Source organism: Bos javanicus, chromosome 12, assembly GCF_032452875.1.
Source record: "Bos javanicus breed banteng chromosome 12, ARS-OSU_banteng_1.0, whole genome shotgun sequence".
NCBI classification, from domain to species: Eukaryota; Metazoa; Chordata; class Mammalia; order Artiodactyla; family Bovidae; genus Bos; species Bos javanicus.
This window is the reverse complement of record NC_083879.1, coordinates 76702512-76728488: the sequence shown is the minus strand read 5'-3', so window position 1 is coordinate 76728488 and position 25977 is coordinate 76702512. Positions and strand designations below refer to the sequence as shown.

Below are 25977 nucleotides of genomic sequence, written 5' to 3'. Positions count from 1 at the left end.
AAAATTTTTATACTGGTTTATTTCTATGCGTCAAATGCAGACGATTTCCTCCCTCTTGATTCTGTAGTTTTTATGCTTCTTTAATGAACATAAGTTTCATTTTTAAAGAGATTTGTGTATAGATAGCTTATCTATATTTAAACATATAAATATATATATCTTGTATATATTTACATATATATATCTTATATATTTACATATATATATATATATAGATAGATTTTTTTAATAGGAAAACGAATGATACCGTTAGCAAGTCCAAGCTCGCTCTGCTTGCCACAGATAAGCCAATGAATCTGCGAGACGAGGTGTTGAGGCAAGGAAGAGACTTTAATCCAGGAGCCGGCAGACCAAGGAGATGGCAGTCTACCGCCTCAAAATAAACATCTTACTGGGGTCTGGCTGCCAGGTTCTTTTATAGATCAGAGAGAAAGAAGCAATGAGGAACCAAAGTCAAAAGGCAGAACAGGGAGGGAGAGGCAGTGGGAAAGTAAAGCGAGAGGGTCTTCAGTCTCGCAAAACGTCTCCAGGGAATGGCCAGCCTCTGGAAGAAGGGGAGTGTTAATCTCTTCTATTCACAGGTGGGCAGGGACAAACTATCTCTTTAGGAGCTAAACAAAAGCACTTTAGTTTACAGTCTAGCAGAGGGTCAGGGTCCTCCAGGCAAGCCATTAAGTACGATAACAAGAGCAACGGAAAGCAAGTCAAGAAGAGTTTCCAACATGGCATCAGAATTGGCTTCCTCCCTGCAACAATATCTGCCATGATTTCATATTGGTTCAGCCTTTTAGGGGCAAAGAAGCTTCACCATGCTATTGGAGAAGTAGCTTTTAGATGAAATGTTTCTTTTAGTCACAAAAGATCTGGCAATGATATCATCGTCCCATAAATCTTGCGCTTTGCCCCAGGCGGTGCAGTGTCCTGGCCTCCCCTGCACCATTAGCATCCATTAGCCCACAATTTCCACTTTGTGGAATGCAGCCAGAATTCCTTCTGAAAGGAGAAAATGTTGGCACTATGATGCAATCAGAAACCGAGTATTGTATTTGTTTCCCTTTCTCATCATCCTAGCGTGTCTTGCAAGTGGACCAGAACTCTCATCAAGAATTAAGCATCAGGAATCTGCCAGGCATTTCAGTAGCACTTGGCTTATTTGATTTTGCTCTACAAAAGTAACCAAAGTTATGCTAGGTGGAGTTTTCAAATGGTTTTATCCAAAAATCTAGAGAGAACTGAAATTGTTGCAGGAAGGGGGACCCCTCCAGGGCCTGAAGCTGGGCTCTTGTCTAACACTTGGAAATGAATTGTCCAAGGAGACACATGTTCTGACAAAGCAAGAGATTTTACTGGGAAAGGACACCCAGGCAGACAGCAGGAGGGTAAGGGAACCCAGGAGGACTGCTCTGCCACATGGCTTGCAGTGTCGGGTTTTATGATGATGGGATTAGTTTCCGGGTTGTCTTCAGCCAATCATTTTGACTCAGAGTCCTTCCTGGTGGTCCACGCCTTGTTCAGCCAAGATGGATGCCAATGAGGATTCTGGGAGGTGGTCGGACAGGTGGTGTCTCCTTTTGACCTTTCCCGAACTCTTCCGGTTGGTGGTGGTTTATTACTTCCATGTTCCTTATCAGGACCTCCTGTCATAAAACAGCTCATGCAAATGGTTACTATGGTGTCTGGCCAGGGTGGGTGGTTTCAGTCAGTGTGCTTCCACCAACAAAACTAACAGGGAAGAACAAAATCTGACTCCGTGTTGGGTCTGTTTCTTTTACTTTAACCTTTGCCTCCCATTGCTTTCATTACTATAATCACTAAAAAGATGCTATCTGTAGCTTTCGTTAGGGCTTCCCAAGAGACACTAGTGGTAAAGAACTCACCTGCCAACGCATGAGATGCAAGAGACCTGGGTTCAATCCCTGAGTCGGGAAGATCCCCTGGAGAAGGAAATGGCAACCCGCTCCAGGATTCTTGCCTGGAGAGTCCCATGGACAGAGGAGCCTGGTGGACTACAGTCCATAGGTTTGCAAAGAGTTGGACACAACTGAAGCGACTTAGCACGCATGCATAGCTATTGTTGTTCAGTCACTAAGTAGTGTCTGACTCTGAGACCCAATGAACTGTTGCACACCAGGCTATACCTATCGCTATAAGCATTCATAATAATGGCCTGCCTTGGGAAGCCTGCCCCTCTGCCTGAATGTTAAACTAAAGTGTCTTTGCTCATGACCCTTCCCCACTGTGAATGGCTGCAGGAAAGGAGAAATTAACTCATCCCCCGCCCGAGGTTGGCCAAACCAGGGGATATTTTGCAAGACTTACGTACGACCTTTTAACTTTACTTTCTCACCTACTCTCCATCTCTGTTCTATAAAAGAAACTAACATCCAGACCCCATAATCCACGAGCAGATGAGCTTGGACTTGGTGACAATCCAAGTGCACAAGGCCTCCTAGATCATGATTTGCTGCATCCAGGACAGAAGGGAGATTCTGACGCAGACTGAGAAGCAGATCCCTCCTGGGCTGTGAAAATCAACCCTCTAACCACCCCTTGAGGGATCTCAGCCTCCCTCAGCTATTCCTGCCCCGGGCCGCCAGCAGGAAGTGAGGCCCCAGGCACCACACAGGCCAAGCTGTTTCTCAAAAGTCCACAGCTGTTATCAGGTATTAGGCCTCCGTTTGACGGTTTGACTGTGAGCTGCCTTGAGAGCTCTACCACACAGGGCAAGGGTATTACAAAAGCCCAAGACAGGCAGGTTATTGTCATGGTCTGTGCGCGAGTTGGGAAAGAATTTCCAGACATGAAGCAGAAAGAGAGGAGAATAGAGTTTATTAGACTGAGAGATGCTGTTAGAATAGCAGGCCTACTCAAGGGAGAGTCAACTCCTTTCTCGGGCTAGTAGCCAATTTTTATAGCTACAAGACAGAAGGGCTTCCCTGGTGGCTCAGATGGCAAAGAATCTGCCCGAAACGCGGAAGACCTGGGTTTGATCCCTAGGTTGGGAAGATCCCCTGGAGAAGGGAATAATAACCCACCCCAGTATTCGTGCCTGGAGAATTCCATGGACAGAGGAGCCTGGCAGTGCCAATAGTAAAGATTGGGGGGCGGGGGGAGGACTTTAAATTTGTCTATAACTATCAAAGTTTTTACGGCTCATATAATCTATGTAATTGAAAGTAGCTTTAGTCCTAGAATCCTTCTGGGGGGAGTGGGATGGATAAAGATGGATAAATTCTACCGTTTTATCATTTTATAAGAGCAGTTACTCTGAAGGAGTTAAGGACAGGAGAATTTGAGAGAAGTGAAAGTCTTTCATTTTCTCCTTAACTATGGAAGTCTGGAGGCAGTCAAGACACCTGGAGAAGGCTTCAGGACTGGGGCAGCTCTGAACAGAGAGGTTGTTTCATAGCTGGAAAAGGACCGTGGAGAAATGATACTGTGTTGTCTGATGGTCTAGTGATCCAGCGGTTCTCAGCTGGGTAGTTTCTGTTCTGACCACTGAGAGAATGTGAAGTAGTTAGAAGAAGAAGATCCAGGACCAAGAGTGACCACGTGACTGAAGGAAAGCGATGAGATCTGTAAGGGTGGACACACGGTGGACAGTTTGTGGAGGCAGGAAGAGCAGCTGAGGACAAGGGGTAGGAGACAGGTTCAGAACCCTGCTTGACCATATAGTCTTGCTAGTTGTACTGGCATCAGTATTGTTCATTTTGCAGATTCAAGATCTTGCAGGATGCAAGGAACAGGGGCACGTTCACAGTAGTTCTGGTCATAGGGAATGCACCATCTAGATTCCTGCAAAAACACGAGAGCCAGGTGAGACCTCTGAGAAAGAACCTCACTGAATCTGTGTGTTAGCTTGAGAGGAAGGCGACAACATTTTACAGGTAGAAAAGGAGAAGAATGGGCACCATTGGGCTTTCCCTGACTCCCCACCGAGGGGAGATTTCAGAGGTTCCTGTCGGAAGTCAGTGACAGTAATTCAGTGTGACAGATTCCAGAAAGAAGTGCAAAGGGAGGCAGGAAAGGGGGGAGGTTGCAATCAAATTATCCCGGCAAGTTTTTTAGAGGCCTTGCTAGCTGGGTTGATGTGTATGGAGTAAGTGTGACCGTGGGCCACCAAGGATTCAGCCCGAGCAGGACAAGAATCAGAACCACCAGGATCAGAGATTCAGACCTGGTGACAGAGAGGGTGTTAGAGGTTCCGAATAACAAAGAATAGACTGAGGTCTGCTTAGAGGAACACGGTAAGAGGTATTGTGTGTGACGTTAATTCCTCCCATAGAAAAGAAGAGATTGAATTAGAGAATCAATCTCATGAAAAAGCTGAAGAGTTGAGTCACTGTTTAGCATTTTGAGAAATTCTCTTTTGAACTCGTTCAAAGATACTAACAGAAGAAAAGCAGAAAGAGGCTTCTTTCTTTTCTCCTTCCTTCTCTCCCTTCCTCTACCTATCTCTTCTTTCCTTTCTCTCTCTCTTTTTTGTTTGGCCTGCATGGCGTGTGGGATCTTAGTTCCCAGGGATCGAACCTGAGCCCCCTGCCTCGGAAGCGTGGAGTCTTAACCACTAGACCATCAGGGAAGTCCCTCCTTCCCCTTTTCTTTCCCTCCTTCCTTCCATCATTAAGGAAGTCTTTTTCAGGAGACTCAAGAAGGAGACTATTTCAAAGGGACCATGACAGATAACACAATGAACTTTTATTAGGAAATTACAGTCAGTGGTTCACTGCAGGAGAATGAGGTACTATCTTAAGCTAATAGCAACGGAAGTTCACAACGTAACAGGAGCAGAGGTTCTACCAAGGAGAGAACAAGTCACTAAAATAAGATACCATAGCTATTAGATACATCCCACTTATAATTAGTCAGAATTTCCAAGTAAAAAAATGGACTCCTTGATGATTACCTTAAACTCTATTATTTTTATTCTGAGTACAATCTGACATGTTTAACCAGAAAAAAAGTAATAGAATGGTTAGTGTGATCCTATTTTTATACACATTGTATTTTTCCATTTATTAAATTTTAAGATGCTATTGTTAAAGACATTACTAAAATTATGTATATATACTCAGTGTCTTTCAGAAAATAGGATTCCAAGAATAGCGGTGGGTCACTCTATAGTTGAAGAAAAACACCTATTTTTAGAGCAAACTTTCTTCTCTAATGCATTAATTCATTTAGCTCATTTGTTTTTTCAAGTTCTTTGCATTCTCTTTAGTAATAAGGTAAGGAAATTTACCCAACGATGAATATTTTCTTGCTAGTTGCACTGCATAAATGTGGTTAATTTTACAGATTCAAGGTTTTTCGTGCTACAAGGAACAGGGGCACATTCCGAGTGGCTCAGATACTGCTGCTGCTACTAAGTCACTTCAGGCGTGTCCGACTCTGTGCAACCCCGTAAATGGCAGCCCACCAGTTTCCTCCATCCCTGGGATTCTCCAGGCAAGAAAACTGGAGTGGGTTTCCATTTCCTTCTCCAGTGCATGAAAGTGAAAAGTGAAAATGAAGTCGCTTAGTTGTGTCCGACTCTTTGCGACCCCATGGACTGTAGCCCACCAGGCTCCTGCATCCATGGGATTTCCCAGGCAAGAGTACTGGAGTGGGTTGCCATTGCCTTCTCCAGCTCAGATACTAGGGAATGCATAATTAGGATGAGGAAAATGTCTCAATAGTGAGGCTAATAGGCTTCAAAAGAAATTAAAACAGTATGAAAATCATCTGATGGGAACTCAGAAGACACGGAAGTTGAGAGTCTGCTGTCCCCGAGGTTAGGGCCCTGACCCTGTGGATACTCAACCATCAGCATGTCCTCCTCACCCAGTGTTTCTGTCACTGTTGATCAGTCAGCTCTTTGAGTGCCTGCTCAGTCGACACAGTTGTGTCTGACTCTTTGTGACCCCATGGACTGCAGCCCACCAGGCTCCTCTCTCCATGGGATTCTCCAGGAAGAATACTGGAGACGGTTGCCTTGCCCTCCTCCAGGGGATCTTCCTGACCCAGGGATCGAACCTGAATCTGCTGCATTGCAGGTGGATTCTTTCCCGCTGAGCCGTAGGGGAAGCCCCATTTAACTCCTTGAGGACAACCTTCTAACTCCGAGAAGACTGAACTGATGTAGCGGTCACTGTCCAGTAGAGGGCGCCTGTGGTAGTCAGAGTTCTTGGTTGTATGTAATAATAAGCCGTCTTTTTCTAGGGCTGCAATTCTAACTAGGACATTGTGGAAAAGGCCAAACCGTGGAAGTGGTAAGATCAGTGATGGGAAAGGTGGGCTTCTCCATTGGCTCAGCGGTAAAGAATCCTCCTTCAACGCAGGAGACTAGGGTTCAGTCCTTGGGTCGAGAAGATCCCGTGAAGGGCATGGCAACCCACTCCAGTATTCTTGCCTGGAGAATCCCATGGACAGAGGAGCCTGACCAGCTACAGTCCAGAGCATTTCAAAGAGTCATCCATGACTGAATGACGGAACATGATGTGAAAGGTAGATGAAACCTGATGCTAGTTCAAGTGATAAGGACAGATTTTGGTCAGTTGCCATCAGGAAAACAATTCGTTGTGGACTGAATTCAATCTTGATCCGTGTAGAGGTGATGACAGATGGGGGTGGGGTGGGGTGGGGAAAACAGCGGCTTGAGGAGAGTATGGGAAGTGAAAAATTATAAAAAGTGGGTTCATGTGAAACCGTCTGGGTTTGCTAAGTTGGGCTTGTTCTTTCTCACAGAGGCTGGGAGCAGGCCCCTCATCTTCAGATGTGGCTGGAACAGGCAATTTTGGGGAAGCCTTGAGTTTTCTCAGGCAGGCACTTTATGGGGAGGTACAGTCACCCTAGGGACACGACCTGGGGAGGTTAGATACTATGCTAATATTTATTCAAGTTTTTATGGGCCAAAGTTGAGACCTGGTGAAGCCTGGGCTCTGAGGAGCCTCGGTAGACTTTGGAGAGAATTACTACTGTCTGTGATTACTAGAAGGATGGCGGATCCCAGGGGGCTTTCAGGGCTGTGAAATTCTTCTGTGTAATACTGTCATGGTGGATACATGTCATTATACTCCGTCAAAACCCATGGAATGTACAACAGCAAGAGAGAAGTTGAATGCAGACCATAGGCTTTAGTTAATGTATCTACATTGGCTCATCCATTGTAACAAGTGTACCACATGAATAATGTGGGAAAATATTAATAATGTTTTGTTACTATTATTAGCATTAATAATAATGTGAATAATAGGGAAAAGATGCACAGTGAAGAGGGTGGGAATAGGGAGTCTCTTTATTTTCTGCTATTTTTTTTCTGTGAACCTAACCTAAAATTGCTCTAGAATAGTCTATTTATTTTAAAATCGAATTTTCAGATTCTTCTTTCCATTTTTTCATTCTGTTTGAACAGAATCATTACATTTGAAGTATATACTACTAAAGTTATATTTAATATAATGTGTTACAGACATGAAGATACCTTTAACAGGCTATGTAAGGAAAAGTTACAATTAAAAAGCTAATAGCTTCAAAGGTATTGCGTAATGTTAAAAATGTCTAAAATAAAAGGTGACTCCCTGCCCCACACAGATGACTTCTCTTAGGAGTTTGAAATCCTCCCCACCCCCCAGCTACCCTCCTTTATTTGGTCCTCACAAAATTTTTTGTGTGATATAAGCAAGGAAGCTATTATAGATCCTGCTCAGTGTCAGTGAGACAGTTTTCAGAATACAGTTTCCATGAGAAAACACCAAAAGATACCTACTCAGTGCCTGGCACAGAGGTCCTAAAGAAATTATGTTCTTTTCCTCTGTCCCCTATAAAATACTGGACAATGTACTTCTATTTGAGGTTGGGCTTCCCTGGTGGCTCAAACAGAAAAGAATCTGCCCGCAATGCAGGAGACCTGGGTTCAACTCTGGGTAGGGAAGGGAATGGCAACCCACTCCAGTATTCTTGCCTGGAGAATTCCTTGGACAGAGGAGCCTGGTGGGCTACAGTCCATGGGGTGGCAAAGAGTCGGACAGGACTGAACAACTAACACTTTCCCTTTCTTTCTTATTTGATGTAAAGCATTTTAAAATGTGCTTAAACAAAAAGATCGAGACTCTAAAAGAAAAAAGTTTTTCCAAAAAACGAGAGGATGCTGCAGAGCTGACCAACTGCTTTCTTTATTTCCAGGGACTGACTTTATTAAGGCGTTAGCACACCCAGTCCCAGGGTTAGTTACCAAAAGGTGGGGTCTGGCTGCTCGCTGCTCAAAAGCCAATAAACAAGCCAGGTTGGTGGAAAGGTAAGTTTGCTTTCTTTCGGATGCTGGCATCTAGTGGGGAGGGCTTCCCTGGTGGCTCAGTTGGTCAAGAATCTGCCTGGAGTGCAGAAGACCTGGATTTAATCCCTAGATCAGGAAGATCCCCTGGAGAAGGAAATGACAACCCACTCCAGTATTCTTGCCTGGAGAATCCCATGGACAGAGAAGCCTGGCAGGCTACAGTCCATGGGGTCACAAAGAGCTGGACACGACCTTGTGACTAAACCACAGAGGGGAGGGCGGATGTCTGTCCAAAGGCCAATTCCCCCTTACTGGAGACCAGTAAGGCAAGAGCTTGTATAGACAGAAGGAGGGGGCTCCAAGAAGAAACAGTCAGCTCTGATAGTCATCTTGAAATAGGTCATCAGTTGTCTGACTAGCGTCATCTTGGTTGTTCTAGGTACAGTTAATCTTCAGTTCCAGGGTTATTTTGTTTCTATTTCTTTGAGGCCGGTTCTCAGAATTGTGGCAGCTTATGTCGTAGGTACAGTCCGGTCATCAAGTTCACTTCTTCCACCTGGTGGGGCTTTCAGTTCCTATAAGACAGCCCACAGGATATGGCTCAGAATACTATCTATAGCCCTTGAGAAGGAACTAAAGGCCCTTGACTCTGCTTAATGGCTACATTATTATTATTTGGTCTCCTCTGACTGTTGGCCTTTGTTTTTGCATGTTCGCATTTCTCTGATTAAAGTTACACTTTGACTTAAGTTTTCCGTAGACAAAAGGCAGCCAGAGGACATGGCGGGAAGTGCCACAGGGTTCTACTGTTTTACCAGGAAGGCATGGCATTTTTTTTTTAAATTTATTTATTTTAATTGGAGGCTAATTACTTTACAATAAAATAACAGGTATTTGGTGAATGTTGGAGAAGGCACTCTATTTGGATAATGACTCAGAATAAGATATCCAGTTGTCAGTAATTTTAGCATTTGATTGGTTTTATGAAATCTTTTGGGCTTACTGGTGGTGGCTCAGTGGCAAAGAATCCGCTGGCAATGCAGGAGTCACAGGAGAGTCAGGTTTGATTCCTGGGTCAGGAAGATTCCTTTGTGAAGGAAATGGCAACCCACCGCCATATTCTTGCCTGGAGAATCCCATGGACCGAGGAACCTGGCGGGCTACCATCCATGGGGTTGCAAGTCTCGGACATGACTGAAGCAACTTAGCACGCATGCATGCATGAAATCTTTTATTGACTTGGGCGTTCTGGTTTAGGTTTTGTTTTTTCATTCTCCACCTGTTTATGGGTAGATTTTTATGACTGGTGTGGAATTCCTCATTTTACCCATTTAATTTACATTTCATGCTTGATATTTGATGAAGGAAATTGAGCTGTTCTTTCTAGTGCCTTATGGGCAGGTTATCCCGGGGTAAATATTGCTATGTGGGAAACCAGGGCCAGTAGAAGCACTAGGAAAACAAGCTTTGAAAAGAGAAGTAATTGCCCAAAATTAGATCAAGCGAAAGAACAAGCAAAAACTGTCCTATTAGGTAAATCCCATTGCTAAATTACCTACAGCAAGCAAAGCACAGGATAATACCGTGTTCAACACACAGAAAAAACATTTTTAAGCCTTAGCAACAAGAAAATGTGTCGAATATCTAGTGTTAGCAAGTCTCTCCTATTTTTCTTTATTACTTTTCCAATTTTAAAAAAGACATAGAGAATCATAGAAACAATTGATTCAGGGCATGGGGGAGAATGGCCCCACTTTTTCAAGTGTTCATATAAAGAAGTTAGTCACTTTGTGATCAAGCGATGTTTCTGAGAGATGAGTGACCTTTTTCTAGATCTTACTGGACAGACTGTTTTCAAAAGCAACCATTAGTTCTAGCTGCCCTACATTCGTTGTGGTCATAAGTACGTCTATGAAAGGCTTTGAGCCATCAGGGATTGAACTTCCCCAAGAAAAGAGCCATGAAACGAGTAACGTTGAACCGAAGAACTGGGTATCTTGGCCAAGTTGCGATTACGACTGTGAAGTTCTTCAGAAATTCCTTCTCCAGGGCTATGAATTCAGCTCAGTAGGAGCACTCTGAGCCACACACTTTGTCTAACTATCTGACACCTGTTGAGGGAAATCTACAGGATGCAGGAGGGAGGACATTCATTGTTTTTCATTTCTCTCTTCCTCCCACACCCACCGTGCATAATTTTTATAGCCTAGTCATCTGGCTTCAATCCAAGTAAGAGCTGATAAATCATCAAAATAATAATTTTCAAAACGATGTAGAAATTTGAGAAAATGCCAATGATATCATGTCACCCAAGAGAGGCAAGACACAAAAATGAACTTTGCTGTGATTACAACAGTGTAAGAGTGATGGGTACATATGAACATGGTCTCTAAGACAGCAGGGCAAAATGGAAAACATCTGATGTCTGGGGAGATTTTTAAAAGATCTTTGAATCTTTTAATTAACTAATGTAATCTTGCTGCAGTTGGTGCAAAAAAGAAAAGAAAGGCAGAGTGAGATTAAAAATGCTGAATAGCTGGCTTCCCTGGTGGCTTAGTGGTGAAGAATCCAGCTGTCAATGCAGGAGACACAGGTTCGATCCCCGGTCCAGGAAGATTCCACGTACAACTGAGCCCATGCGCCACAACTACTGAGCCTGTGCTCTAGACCCGGGGAGCTTCAGCTACAGAGCCCACGGGCCGCAACTACTCAAGCTTGTGAACTCTAGAGCCTGTACTCTGCTACAAGAGAAGCCCGTGCAGTGAGAAGCCTGCTCACCCCAACTGGAGAGTAGTCCCTGCTCTTGACAACTAGAGATAAAGCCCACACAGCCGTGAAGACCCAGCACCACCTAAACATTATTAAAAACAAAAATAAATAAAATTATTCAAAAAATGCTGAATAGCCAGTATTATATACCACAGAGCCTGCTCCAACAGGCAGCTGCTGTAATGACAGCGGGAGTCAGATGGTGGTGGGTAAACACGGCCTTGAAAAGCCAGGTTGCACTGGGCATTCCCCACAGTCTGGGGGTTGGAAATTGTTGCTGCCCTAGCAGGAAGCTGCTGGTCAGATGTCCCCCATGATGCCTTACTTGCAGCCAGAGCGGTGGGTGGGGTGGGTGGGAAGGACTTAGTGGACTCCAGCGTCACCTAGCAACCGACCATCACTGTAGTGTACCCACACTTTAACAACTGGTATAGCTGTAATAGTGCCCGCGAGCTGATAAAGTTTTCTGATTAAGAACCATCCTGAAAGAGGGTCTCCTGTGTTGCAGGTAGATTCTTTACTGTTGGAGTCATCCGGGAAGCCCTGAGAGAATGCAAGGCTCTTGTGAAGTCCTTGCTGACTACAGTGCCCAGTACCTGGTACATACTCCATGTGCATCGACTGTTGTAAAAGCACTGCCTTCCCGATTTCTGGTTGTATTCTGATTAAGAAGCCAAAAACAGCACACGGCCTAGAAGTTTCTCCAGGAGGCCATGGAAGTAGGGTGTAACCATTACTTGTTTTCTTTTTAGGTACTGAAGTAAAGTGAAGATCATTCAGTCATGTCCGACTCTTTGTGATCCCATGGACTATACTGTCCCTGGAATTCTTCAGGCCAGAATACTGGAGTGGGTAGCTTTTCCCTTCTCCACGGGATCTTCCCAACCCAGGGATTGAGCCCAGGTTTCCCACGTTGCAGGCAGATTCTTTACCAGCTAAGCCACCAGGGAAGCCCAAGAATACTGGAATGGGTAGCCTATCCCTTCTCCAGCGGTTCTTCCTGACCCAGGAATCGAACTGGGGTCTCCTGCATTACAGGCAGATTCTTTACCAACTGAGCTATTAGGGAAGCCTCTTTGGTCCTGAAAGAGGCTTATTATCACTTAGTCTCCCTGTCTCTTTTCCCCAGATCTGCCAGCCAGGTATTGCCTGGCAGCCCTCTGGTTTTTGGTGTGGAGATGAGGACAAAGAAGAAGGCAAAGCAAGGCACTTGAACATGGGAGATGGTTCCCAGTCGCCATTCCACGTTAGCATGATCCTTCCAAATGATATTCACGAAAATAGATCTGCTTACACAGACCAGGAGTTAGGGAACCCAGGCAAGGATGCCATGGACACCCCAGAAAAGCAGACAAGAGTGCTACAGCTGATCTTCTAAACTCCTTATTTTATACACGAAACAACTTAAGCTCCAAGAGAATAAGTACCTTCCTCAACTTGATAAGTTACCTTTTTTTGATAAGTGCATTTTTTGTGTGTCTAGTTCATCTAGCAAACTCTGGGAGATGGTGAAGGACAGGGAAGCCTGGCGTGCTGCAATCCATGGGGTTGCAGAGAGTCAGACACGACTGAATGACTGAACAACAAACAACGAGTTCATCTTACTTTATAAAACAGATACCTGCTTCTGGGTCCCAAGAATGTGTTAAGAAACACAGTTAAAAAGCACAAAAAAAGATTAACAAGGCTGTCATACATAGTGCACAAAATGATTAGTGTTCAAACAAGTTCTTAAGGGAAATAGGCAGCCTAGGGACCCTCTCCAGCTACGACAAGCCCAGTCCCTCCTGGTGGAGGAAGCCAACACTTGTTAGCCTTAAGCATCCATCTCACCCATCACGCGGAGAGAGTTTTCCATTACCAACCCACCACGGCCCATCTTACCCTTCTTCCCAGGAAAAGGAGCCTAGTGAAGATGCCTATGGAGTCATAGCACTGTAACCTCAACCTCACTCACATCTGTGTTTTCTCCCTACATGCAAGCGTGTGAAGTCGCTTGAGTCGTGTCTGACTCTTTCAACCCTGTGGACTATAGCCCGCCAGGCTCCTCTGTCCGTGGGATTCTCCAGGCACGAATACTGGAGTGGGTTGCTGTGACCTCCTCCAGGGATTGAACCCATGTCTCTTGTGTCTCCTGCGTTGGCAGGTGGGTTCTTTACTGGAGTGGGTTCTTACTGGAGTGGGTTGCTGTGCCCTCCTCCAGGGATCAAACCCACGTCTCTTGTGTCTCCTGCGTTGGCAGGTGGGTTCTTTACCACTAGTGCCACCTAGGAAGCCAAAGCACCGTCATTTCCCACCGAAGGCTGTGCTGTTTCTAGCGGCTGACATTTAGTGTGTGTTTCCTATGCGCAGACACTGCACTAAGCAGGTTACATGGATTACTTCATCCGATCTGGTTAGGAAGATGTTTTTCCTATGTCCAGTTGCAGGTGGGGAAAGTGAGGCCATGGATGGATGGATGGGTGGACAGACGGTGGGTAAACATGAGGTTCAAACCCATTCTTAACCATTAAAATTGCCTTTATAAATGACGGTAAGATAAATTCTAACTTCTCCAAATCTAGGAACCAATAAATGATAAAGTAAAATAATGATACCTCATACCTAGCAATCTTATGAGATGGGTGCTATCATTGGCCCTGATTTATAGAAATGCCTAAATTATTTCTGGCTCTTTTGATAAAACCACATTCAGAAGAAGGAGAAACACATAGATACAAGCGCAAGATGAAAGCAAACACAAATGCATTTAGACTTAGATGAAGACATATGCTTATAGGCAGAGGCTGTCTTTGTCAGCTCGGGTTGCCATAAGGAAATATCTGAGACTGGGAGGCTCAAACAACAGCCATTTATGTGACACGATTCTGGAGAATGAAAAGTCCGAGATCAAGGTGGTGGCAGATGCGGTTCTTTGTGACGTCTCTTTCCTGTCTACAGACAACTGGATTTTCCCTGTGCGCTCACAAGGCCTTTCTTCATTACCTGCATGTGGAGAGAGAGATAACTCCAGCGTCTCTTCCTTTTCTTACAAGGGCGATAACCCCATCACAAGGGTCCTACCTTTTCCAGTAATCAGACAGTTGAGGGGTGCTGGGGGGACGGGGGAAATTCTCATTATAAACAGGTATTTATTTTGCATGCAAAAAAGTAACTTCCTTGGAACCCCTTACTAAGACACAATACCATGAGTGAGGTATTATTAATCCCATATTACAGACAAAGGGCTTCCCAGGTGGCGCTAGTGGTAAAAAATCCACCCATCAATGCAGGAGATGCAGGGGACGTGAGTTCGATCCCTGGGTTGGGAAGATCCCCTGGAGTAGGAAGTGGCAACCCACTCCAGTATTCTTGCCTGGAGAATCCCATGGACAGAGAAGCCTGGTGGGCTACAGTCCATATGGTTGCAAAGAATCAGACGTGACTGAACGGACATTACAGATGAAGAAACTGAAAATCAGAAAGTTAAGGAACTTACTCAACTGTTCTAAACACTTGCTAAGTTCAGATGACTCCCTGCTATGGAATAGGCATACTTTGATTCCCTCTGTCTCTCCTAAACTTTTTCTTATGGAAAAATTCAAATTACACATAAATTGGGAGAAAGTAGAAGAAACCTCCAGGTACCCATCACCCAGGGACAACAGTTAACCACTGATGATATCGCTTGTTTCAACTATGATTCTTTCTAACACTTGTAGGAACTTGAGGAAATTTCTGCATAACAGTAAGTAGCGACCAGACAGATGGGTGTGTATTATGCCTTTTGTTTTCTATCTCAAACAGTTTGCTCAACAAAAATATATGAATATGTAATATTTATATAATTCTCCAGCCCCTTGTCATGAGATGAATTTTTCAAATGTCTGAGCACTGAGAATTCCCTGGCAGTCTGGTGGTTAGGACTCCTTGCTTCCATTGCAGAGGGTGTGGTTCCATCCCTGGTCAGGGAATGAAGATCCCATATGCTTTGTAGCGCTGCCAAAAAGAAAAAGGTCTAAGCACTTCAGGGACTCTGCTTGCTTACTTGATCTTAGGGGCAGACACAGAAATGCTGCTTGTGACCCACAGCCAAGTTCTGCGGGGAGGGCGAGGTGCCAACTTCAAAAAGGGGAAGATCTCAGTCCCCGCTGCTGACCTCTCTCATGACCATGCCATCACATGGCAGTAATGATGGGCCACGTGACAGCCGGTTGTAATTCTCAGTGAGTATTTCAAGCACTTTGGGTGGACCCTTCCTTATTTATTCTTTAACAGAACCACCAAATGGTAAGAAAGTAATTTTAAAACATAACTTGGCGTAGGAATTTGGAGAGTATTATCCAATCTCTTTTCTTACTGCAATATGCATAATTTATCTTCTGAAAAAGATGTATTACTGTGACTTAATACCAACATGCAACAATTTGTTCATCCTATTTGTTCTTCACAAGAAGGAAAAAAACCATTAGCTATATTTAATTTATAAAGGAGCCTATAAAGGAGCATTTGACCAAAGGTCTTCTAGAACATAAGCGTCACTCAGCAAGTAAGTGGCAGAGACACAATTGGAAATGAAGGCCCATCTCTCTCTGTATCATTCAGCTTTGCTATAGTAACAAATGGCTCTTACAGAGGAAGAAAAGCTCGAATTTTTCTACCCTCTTAAGTTCTGTCTCTGTGGTATGTGAATTAAACTATCAAAAGATAGATTTGTATGAGGGAAAAAATAGTTCACTTACATATGTAATGTACATGTACATGGGAGACCATAGTGATGAGCAACACAAAGGACTGGTCAGAATTCGGGGCTTATATACCATCTGAATCAGAGAAGGCAATGGCAACCCACTCCAGTGTTCTTGCCTGGAGAATCCCAGGGATGGGGGAGCCTGGTGGGCTGCCGTCTATGGGGTCGCACAGAGTCCGACACGACTGAAGCGACTTAGCAGCAGCAGCAGCAGCAGCATACCATCTGAATAGGTGAAAGAGAGGGGAAGCAATGTACTTATGGGAAAACTGATGACTTTTTAAAGATAAAGCGTTTTCAGGAGAACACATGAGGGATAAAATATTTGTGATAATGTTCCTCTATATAGGTATGAGTGATCTTTCCATCTCCTTCAGGGCCATAAAACTCCCTTGGTAAAGGGATTTGGGGAACTTTTTTTTGTTTTATTCACTACTTTTTATTGGAGTATAGTTGCTTTACAATACTGTACTGGTTTCTGCTGTGCAGCAAAGTGAATCAGCTCTGCGTATACATAGTCTTTTTCAGACTTCCTTCCCATTTAGGTCAGCACAGAGCATTGAGGAGAGTTCCCTGTGCTCTTCAGTAGGTTCTCAGTAGTTATTATTTGTTAGTTTTGACACTGAAGTATAATTGACCTCTAACATTATGTTAGTTCCAAGGGCACAACACAGTGATCAGAAATTTCTGTACATCACCAAGTGGTCACCATGGTAAGTCTAGTTACCACCATGAGAAGTCCTTTACAATAAGTCCTTTAAAATAATAGCTAAAGATTTTATACGGGGAGAGATACATATATTATAATAACATTATTGACTATATTTCCCACACTATACATTTCGCCCCTGTGACTCATTTATTGTATTTGGGGAAGGTTTTATTCATGTTCTCGCTTCTAGGAGTAGATCTACCCTAAAGAGGAAATAAAGCAGCCTTATTTCCCAGAAGTTGCTGCGTTTAGTCAGAGAAGAGGCTTTTTCCTTTCTCCCTCATCTGGTGACTTTCAAATATCTTCAGCTTAAAATACCTTTATACCAACCCAGGGGTTCTGAGTTGGTTCCCACAGATCCAAATCTCGGCAGCTTATACCAACCAAGATGCACTGGGTTAGCCAAAAAGTTCATCCCCGTGTTTCCATAAGATGTAACGGAAAAACCCGAATGAACTTTTGGCCAACCCAGTACTTCTCAGTCACATTACACGACAGCTCTCCTCCACATGTTTTCTTCACCCCAGGAAGAAAATGGGAACATGTTGTTCTCTTATGGCAGAAGGAAAACAGAAGTGGCTGAGGCTTGCAATGCCTCTGAGAGCTCCCATTTGGATGTGGCGTTTGTCACTACAGCTCACGCTCCATTGGCTAAAGCGAGCCACGCAGCCAAGATGGCCGACAGGGAGACAGGAAGAGCAGCTCCTCCTAAGGGTGGCCACCTCAAGGCTCAGGGCACCCGGAGAGGGACTCTTACTGGTGAGGGGAGTGAATAAGGGGGAGCAATACCATTCATGCGGTTTATCAGAGTCTCCAATGATACATCTTTTCCACTCCATTCTGCTTTGGAAAGTTTCAAAGAGGAAGTAAGACTTGAGTTGGCTTTTCAAGGATAGTTCTAGGCAGGGATGTAGTAGACATCAGGTCAGGTATATCTGGAAACAATAAATGTGTGGAAAAATGCCTAAGGCCAACATCACTGTCTCTCAGGAGAGAAGATACTTTTTGCCTGTCAGATTGGCAAAAAATTTTTAAGTTGATTATATTCAGGAAAGTGCTATTCACTCCTAAACTTCTGGTGGGAGTATATACACTTTAACTTGTGTGAGCAGCAATGTCACGGTATCTACTGAAACTACACACGCAAATACCTTTGGACCCATTCATGCCATTCCTAGGAATCTCTCCTACAAAGATGTTTGTTCGTGTGCACAAACGTGACTGTATGAAGGACGCCCCATGAACTGGAAAGCCCAATGGATGTCCATCAAGATGAGAACTGTAAAATAAGTTATAGCTCTGGAATATTATATATATATATATATGGTTGTATACATAAATGTGTGTGTTAGTTTCTTAGTCATGTCTGACTCTGCGACCCCATGGACTGTAGCCCTCCAGACTCCTCTGTCCATGAGATTTCCTAGGCAAGAAGACTAGAATGGGTTGTCATTTCCTTCTCCAGGGTATCTTCCTGACTCAGGGATTGAACCCGGGTCTCCTGCTTGGCAGGCAGATTCTTTTCCACTGAGCCACCTGGGGAGCCTATGTATACATGGATATGCACACATGTATATACATATACACATTTAAAGAGCATCCAGACCTATTTTAAGCACAAAAGGCAAGTCACAACATATATAATCATAGTGCATAATACCATGAAAACTACATCTAAGTGTAAATAAAGTGTTAGCAGGATGCACATTACTTTGTCACAGCTGTTTTAGTTGTAGCAAAATTAGTTGAGATTAATGATGACAGCAGTATTTAAGTACTTCTGGGTTGTTTGAATCTTTTACAAATAGAATATATTCCTGTATTGTTTAGCATAATTAAAATGTCTAAAATTAAAATAAAATAGTGCCACTTTGTTTTATAATATTCATAAAGTTCAGAAAAAAATTAAAAAGATAATGAAAATCACCCCTAGAGTCATTTGAAAATGACTCTAAAAGTAAATGCATTTGAAAGATTGATCACATACAGAATTCTCATTTAGATAGGCCTCATTCTGAAAATCAGACACCCATAAGATAATAGTTCATGAAACCTACCTCCAAATAGCTTTAATCAGTTGACTTACTTTTGTTAGCAGCTAACAAAGTCCCATCTCAAAACACTTCTAGTAACCACAGCTGACTGCAAAAGTATCAGGGGAACATTGTGATAGAAAACTGAGTTAAGAGGTGCCTACTGCAGGAGAAATTTCTTGACTGGTGTTTAAAAGAGAGTTTGACTAAAACTGACGACTGTTTGGCCTGATTCGACCAATGATATGCAGCATTCCAGCCAAGTTTATTACCTGCTCAAGTCAAATCAATAATCTTGGTCAGATAAAGCATGGTTCAATGGTTTCAATTTTCTTCTGTCATCAGAAGGACTGAATAGGAGCTGGAGTAACTAATGGAAATTTCTTTCATTCTTCATCAAGCTGAGTTAGAGGTTTCCTGAAGCCAGATTTTCTACCACCTGTATAAATTGTTAAAAGCCTTGCACCCAGAAGGCTCTTCACTGACATTTTCTTCCGTGATGCGTTTTCCTTAGCCCTACCCTGTGCTGTTCTTTGTTAGCACTGTTACATTATTCATGTTAAAAGTCCCGTTCATTTGTATGTGTCCTGGAGCTAGGATGTTTCTCCAAATCACTTTTGTTTGGACAGCTATCCCATTACCGCATTTATGCCTTATAATGCCAAGAAGTCATCCCTAATGGCCCCAGGTAACAAATCCAATATTATCAGCTTTTAAGGTGCTAAGTGGAGAAGGCAATGCAACCCACTCCAGTACTCTTGCCTGGAGAAGCCCATGGACAGAGGGGCCTGGTGGGCTGCAGTCCATGGGGTCGCTAGGAGTCGGACACGACTGAGCAACTTCACTTTATTTTTTCACTTTCATGCGTTGGAGAAGGAAATGGCAACCCACTCCAGTGTTCTTGCCTGGAGAATCCCGGGGACGGGGAGCCTGGTGGGCTGCCGTCTATGGGGTTGCACAGAGTTGGACATGACTGAAGTGACTTAGCAGCAGTGGCGGCAAGGTGCTAAGTATTCCTGTGATTTTTAGAAAGATCTAAAGAAAACACCTCTATAGAAAACACCCAGCACAGTCCACACGATGAAGAAGAAACCCAGGGAGACTGAGTAACTTGCTCAACTCAATATCTGATGGATCTCCAACTTCAAAGGCATTTTGGCCCAGCACTACCTGGATCCTGGCTCACAGCAGCACGATGTCTGCTGTGTACTGACAAAGGATGGAGGCTGGCCCTGAGTCCCAGTGCCTACCGGCAGTTTTAAGTCTCCTTGCACCACTTATTAAAGACAGGTTCTGTTAAGATATAATTTATGCACCAGCTTCAGTTGTGTCTGACTCTTTGCAAACCTATGAACCATAGCCTGCCAGGCTCCTCTGTCCATGGGATTCTCCAGGCAAGAATACTGGTGTGGCTTGCCATTCCCTTCTCCAGGGGAATCTTCCCATCCCAGGGGTCAAACCCGTCTCTGAGGTCTCACCTGCACTGGCAGGTAGGTTCTTTACCACTAGTGCTACTGGGAAGCCCGGGTCTCCTGCATTGCAGGCGAATTCTTTACAGGCTGAGCCACCAGGGAAGCCCCTGTACACCATAAAGGTCATTAATTTCTAGTGTAGGGATTCAATGATTTTTAAAACTTTTACAGAGCTGTGTAGACGTCACCATAATCCAATCTGAAGATATCGCCATCAAAAAAAAAAAAAAAAAAGCCCTCTGGCTCATTTATAGTCACTCCCTGCTTTCCCCACCCCAACCCCCTCCTGCCCGCCAATACCAGCTTCATGTAACCACATATTTGCCTTTCCTGGACATCTCATGTAAACAGATTCTTAAAAATATGTGGTCATCACTTTTGTCTTTCTGACTGCACAATGTTCAGATAATCATTTTGACATGGCAGTGTATTCTGCTGACTGCTCTCTTTCTGCCATATGGTCATATCTTGCCATCTTGAGACTTAAGCTCCGTGTGGGTAGGTAGGTACAGTTTCATACCCCTGCAGTGTACTCTCTCAATGGCCTGCATCTTTCTCCTTGTCCAAACCACCTCACTGCCTCCCGGCCCAACTTCAAAGTGCCAGAAAGTTCCTTTTTATCCTTTTTAGGTGGAGGGCTATCTCTGGCTATGTTCATGGCAGAAGCAGGGAATTAATTTCCCTGGAAGCAGCCACAACCAATAGCTGACTGGACACGGTGTATAAATACCCCAACTCTCACCTCTCAGGAGCCCTCGGAGCTGTGGGCACTGCACTGATCCTCAAAGGGTTTCCTAAGAGAGACCAAGCTCTCCTCGTCCACAATAGCTCCCGGCTGGACTGCTGACCCCACACTGGCTGCTCTGCTTCCAAGTCTCACTCTCCTACTCCTCTCGCGGTGGTTTCTTTTCCTTCAAAACAAACTTCTTGCACCAGGGTCTTTGTCTCAGTGTCTGATTCTGAGGGAACCCGAATTCAGACACTCCCTGCCATGTGCTCGATACACATTGAGCCCAGCGTAGATGTCTGTTCCACTCGGAGCTTCTTATTTTGCCACTTCCCTCAGTTCATCGGTGTTACATGATAGGCAGCTTCTATGGCGCTAGTGCCTTACCAGGACTTCCTTGGTAGCTCAGACGGTAATGAATCTGCCTGCACTGCAGGAGACCTGGGTTCCATCCCTGGGTCAGGAAGATCCCCTGGAGAGGGGAATGGCAACCCACTCCAGTATTCTTGCATGGAGAATGCCATGGACAGAGGGGCCTGGCGGGTACAGTTCATGGGGTTGCAAAGAGCTGGACACGACTGAGTAACTAACACTTTCACTTTCACGTGCTAGTTCAGGACCTGCCAACGCGGGAGACGCAAACCCGCCTACCAACGCAGGAGACGCAAGAGACACGAGTTCAATCCCTGGGTCGGGAAGATCTCCTGGAGAAGTGCATGGCAACCCACTCCAGTATTCTTGCCTGGAAAATCCCATGGCCAGAGGAGCCTGGTGGGAGGATGAGATGGTTGGATGGAGGAGGATGAGATGGTTGGATGGCATCACTGACTCAATGGACATGAGTTTGAGTAAACTCCAGGAGTTGGTGATGGACAGGGAGGCCTGGCGTGCTGCAGTTCATGGGGTCGCAAAGAGTCGGACATGAGCGACTGAACTGGACTGAAGTGCATTATATCCATACAATGGAATATCACTAAGCTATTTAAAAAAATGAAGTACTGATTCATGCTACGACATTAATGAACCCTGAAAATAGTATGCTAAATGAAAGAAGCTAGTCACAAAAACATCATATTTTATATGGTTTCATTTATATGAAATATCCAGAACAGGCAAATCTATAGAGACAGGAGATTAATGGGACGTCCCTCCCTTGGGACGATCCCCTCCGCACCCGGCAGCCCACCTGCTCAGGAGCTGGAGATGAGCTCTGGGGGCCCTGCGGGGTTGGGCGCTGCCTGCCAGGGCTTGCTTTGTCTCCGCGACACGCATTGATTCTTAGCAAAGGGCTTTGTTTGCCTGTGGAGCCTGTAGCTTTGTTCCAGGACCGGGGAACCCTGATTCCTCGTGATTTCAAAACCTGGGGTCACTGCCGGGTAGTTTCTGTATGATCTAATTCTAGGAAGTAGGAAATAAAACCGGCGCCTGTTACTGCTGCACACACCTTCAGCAGTAAGGTGGGAAAAAAAAGTGTTCTAATGGAAAACTGTGTGTTATCTATAACAGGCAATCTCTGCCTTATTGGATTCTGATTTTTTTTCTTTCTGACTCTAAGCTGTAGGAGCTGCAGATAACTGGTAATTATGTACATTCCATCCTGTTTGGGAGAGGTCCAGCTTACCTCCCCCTTCCCCAACTGCTGGGAAAAAAAATAACTTTGTTTCCTTTATGATTCATTTCAACATTTCTTTTATTCCTTGTACATGTGCGCTTTTTGACTTCTTCACTGAAAGTTATAAAATCTGCCTGATTCCCTCCCTGTGCGTGTGTTTGTGTGTGCTCAGTCACTTTGGTCGTGTCTGACTCTTTGCAACCCCATGGACTGTAGCCCACCAGGCTCCTCTGTCCATGGAATCCTCCAGGCAAGAATACTGGAGTGGGCAGCCATTCCCTCCTCCAGAGGGAATCTTCCCACCCAGGGATTGAACCCACATCTCCTGCATTGCAGGTGGGTTCTTTACCACTGAGCCACCAGGGAAACCCGCGTTCACTGTATGAGCAGCAAAATAGTATCTTCAACATGTGTCATTTTTCTTGTATTTGAATAAGAGTCATGAGTTTATCCTTTTCTGAAATTTATCTTTTAATAGCCCACTTTCTAAGTCTCCCTAGGATCATAAAGTAACACTCAGAGTTGGTCTGTGCATCTCTTCCAAGGGGAAAGCATGTGTTTTTGGGGGGAGCTGGAAGGGTTGGGGGCTCACGTTGACCGAATATATTCTGTGCACCTGCTACTTTCCAAACAAAATTGTATTGAATCTGCACAACCCCGAGGAACAGCAACTGCTACTCCATTTTATGGAGGAGACAACACGTGTTCAGAGGTAATTCCAGAGATACATATTATTCAGATATAAGTATTATTGGAGGTAACTACGATTCGGAGATAATGTTCAAAAATAAGTAACTTGACCCACGTGTGCATGCTCAGTCGCTGTCGTGTCTGACTCTTTTCGACCCTATGGACTGTCACCCACCAGGCTCCTCTGTCTGTTGGATTCTCCCCCAGGCAAGAATACTGGAGTGGATTGCCATGCCCTCCTCCAAGGACTCTTCCCCAGAGGACTGAACCCGCGTTTGCCTGTGTCTCCTGTATTGCAGGTGGATTCTTTAACCACTGAGCCATTTGGGAAGCCAACTTGACTAATATCACTTAAGAGTTGCAGTTAAGATTTGAAGTCACATCCATCTGAGCCCCAGATCACGCCACATGGTTGCCATACAGTGTAAGAAGGTGGCCCTGCCTTTCGAAGAGTTTTTAGGTTTGGGGGAAGGAATATTTCTCTGCATGTCCTGGGTCATAGGCATACACAGGATGCAGGGCCGGCATGCTGAGAAACTGTTGTTAATTTATTCATCAGAGGCCTTACCAGCGTCAGAAGGAGAAATAGGTGGGGCTCATCTGTTATTGCATTTCCCCCCTCTGATCCTGCTCCCCCAGGAAAAACAGGGAGAAGACAGTCTGTGAAGTTTGCTGTTTGTGAAACCCCTGAATCGCTGGTGAGACAATGGCAGAAAGAGGAGGACAAACAGGTCTTGCCTTCATACTGACCTCCCCGTTCAAAACTGTTGTGTAAAATAGGCATTGAATACCTGACACTCAGTTCATTGGGATAATTTAACAAATATCAGGTGGATAATTTGGGTGATCAGACTCTCTGAGAAAACACAATAGGAAAGGTTTTTTTCCTCAGAAAAAAAGGGCTTCATTATGTACACTAGGAAGCCTTTAGATAATGTTCTGGGTGAGCTGGCCAAAGACCTAGAAGGCTCTTCCACAGTCATCGCTATATCTCACATTACTTGGTATTTTGTATACATTTGTGTGTATTTATAATGTGGTCAGGCTAGTCTTTATCTTAATTTCCACTTTATACTGATTGCATACTTTCATATAGGACATAGAAATTACAAGGTAGCTCCAGCTATAAGACACAGTTTAAAAATAATTTCAGTACCAACTGTTCAGTTAAGCATTTTAAAAATGGTATGGAAATTTTAAGAGTCGACAAAGAAATAGGCAAGCAGGTCTGTAAATATTTTCACATTCTGTTCATTGTGCATACATTATTACTATTCTAAAAGGAATATGAATTTAAAGGACATTTCTGCTTCTGCAATGGTGGGAAATACCAGGAAAACAGGCAGGAGTGTGTATGCAGGTTTGCATAGGAGCTCTAGTGCCCTCTGCCGGACACATTGGAGTATTGCAAGTGAGGCTGACCTCTCCTGGGTCAGGAACTCCTTAGGCATTCTGGTGATGCCTATGACCCTTATGGCAGAAAGTGAAGAGGAACTAAAAAGCCTCTTGATGAAAGTGAAAGAGGAGAGTCAAAAAGTTGGCTTGAAGTTCAACATTCAGAAAACTAAGATCATGGCATCTGGTCCCATCACTTCATGGCAGATAGATGGGGAAACAGTAGAAACAGTGTCAGACTTTAGTTTTTGGGCTCCAAAATCACTGCAGATCGTGATTGCAGCCATGAAATTAAAAGACGCTTACTCTTTGGAAGGACAGTTATGATCAACCCAGATAGCACATTGAAAAGCAGAGACATTACTTTGCCAACAAAGGTCCATCTAGTCAAGGCTATGGTTTTTCCAGTGGTCATGTATGGATGTGAGAGTTGGACTGTGAAGAAAGCTGAGCACCAAAGAATAGATGCTTTTGAACTGTGGTGTTGGAGAAGACTCTGGAGAGTCCCTTGGACTGCAAGGAGATCCAATCAGTCCATCCTAAAGGAGATCAGTCCTGGATGTTCACTGGAGGGACTGATGCTGAAGCTGAAACTCCAATATTTTGGCCACCTCATGCGAAGAGTTGACTCATTGGAAAAGACTCTGATGCTGGGAGGGATTGGGGGCAGGAGGAGAAGGGGACGACAGAGGATGAGATGGCTGGATGGCATCCCCGACTCGATGGACGTGAGTCTGAGTGAACTCCAGGAGTTGGTGATGGACAGGGAGGCCTGGCGTGCTGTGATTCATGGGGTCACAAGGAGTCAGACATGACTGAGCAACTGAACTAAACTGAACTGATGATCCTTTCTTAGGATAATGTTTTCAAACGCATAAAATAAACTAAGGAGAATAACAAAGGAAAAATTACATTGAGTAAATCAACTGCTGCTGCTGCTGCTAAGTCATTTCAGTCATGTCCGCCCTGTGTGACCCCATAGACGGCAGCCCACCAGGCTCCCCCGTCCCTGGGATTCTCCAGGCAAGAACACTGGAGTGGGTTGCCATTTCCTTCTCCAATGCATGAAAGTGAAAACTGAAAGTGAAGTTGCTCAGTCATGTCCAACTCTTCACGACCCAATGGACTGCAGCCCACCAGGCTCCTCCATCCGTGGGATTTTCCAGGCAAGAGTACTGGAGTGGGGTGCCATTGCCTTACTATACTTCAAGTAAAATTAAGTTAAAAAATGATTAGATTGAAATACTGTTGAGTTGCTCAGTCGTGTTGACTCTTTGCAACCCCATGGACGGCAGCACACAGGCTTCCTGGTCCTTCACCATCTCCTGGTTGTTGTTCAGACCCCTTCCTGTGAGCGGGGGTTAATACAAGCAGAGGATGTGGTGCAACGCGCCATCCCAGCGCCGTTCCACTGCTGTCTCACAGCACCGTGAACCACTGAAGGGCGCGGCCTGGGTGGGATGTGGGCAGGCTTGCCTTTTGGAGATGAAGTTCTCTAGAATGGAGCACGTGAAGGGAGGGAGACCAGGCAGGTACCTACTGCATCTGTTCCAGGAACGTTCCAGGACAGTGAAAAGCGAGCAC

At 44.5% G+C, this 25977-nt stretch overlaps 1 long non-coding RNA gene across 1 annotated transcript in view; it reads right to left on the bottom strand.

Annotated features, from left to right (window-relative positions):
- Positions 1-25977, bottom strand: part of LOC133258560 (uncharacterized) — a 35113-nt gene continuing 9136 nt past the window's right edge. The window contains exon 2 of the long non-coding RNA XR_009740078.1: positions 1-25977. This is a non-coding gene — a long non-coding RNA (uncharacterized LOC133258560).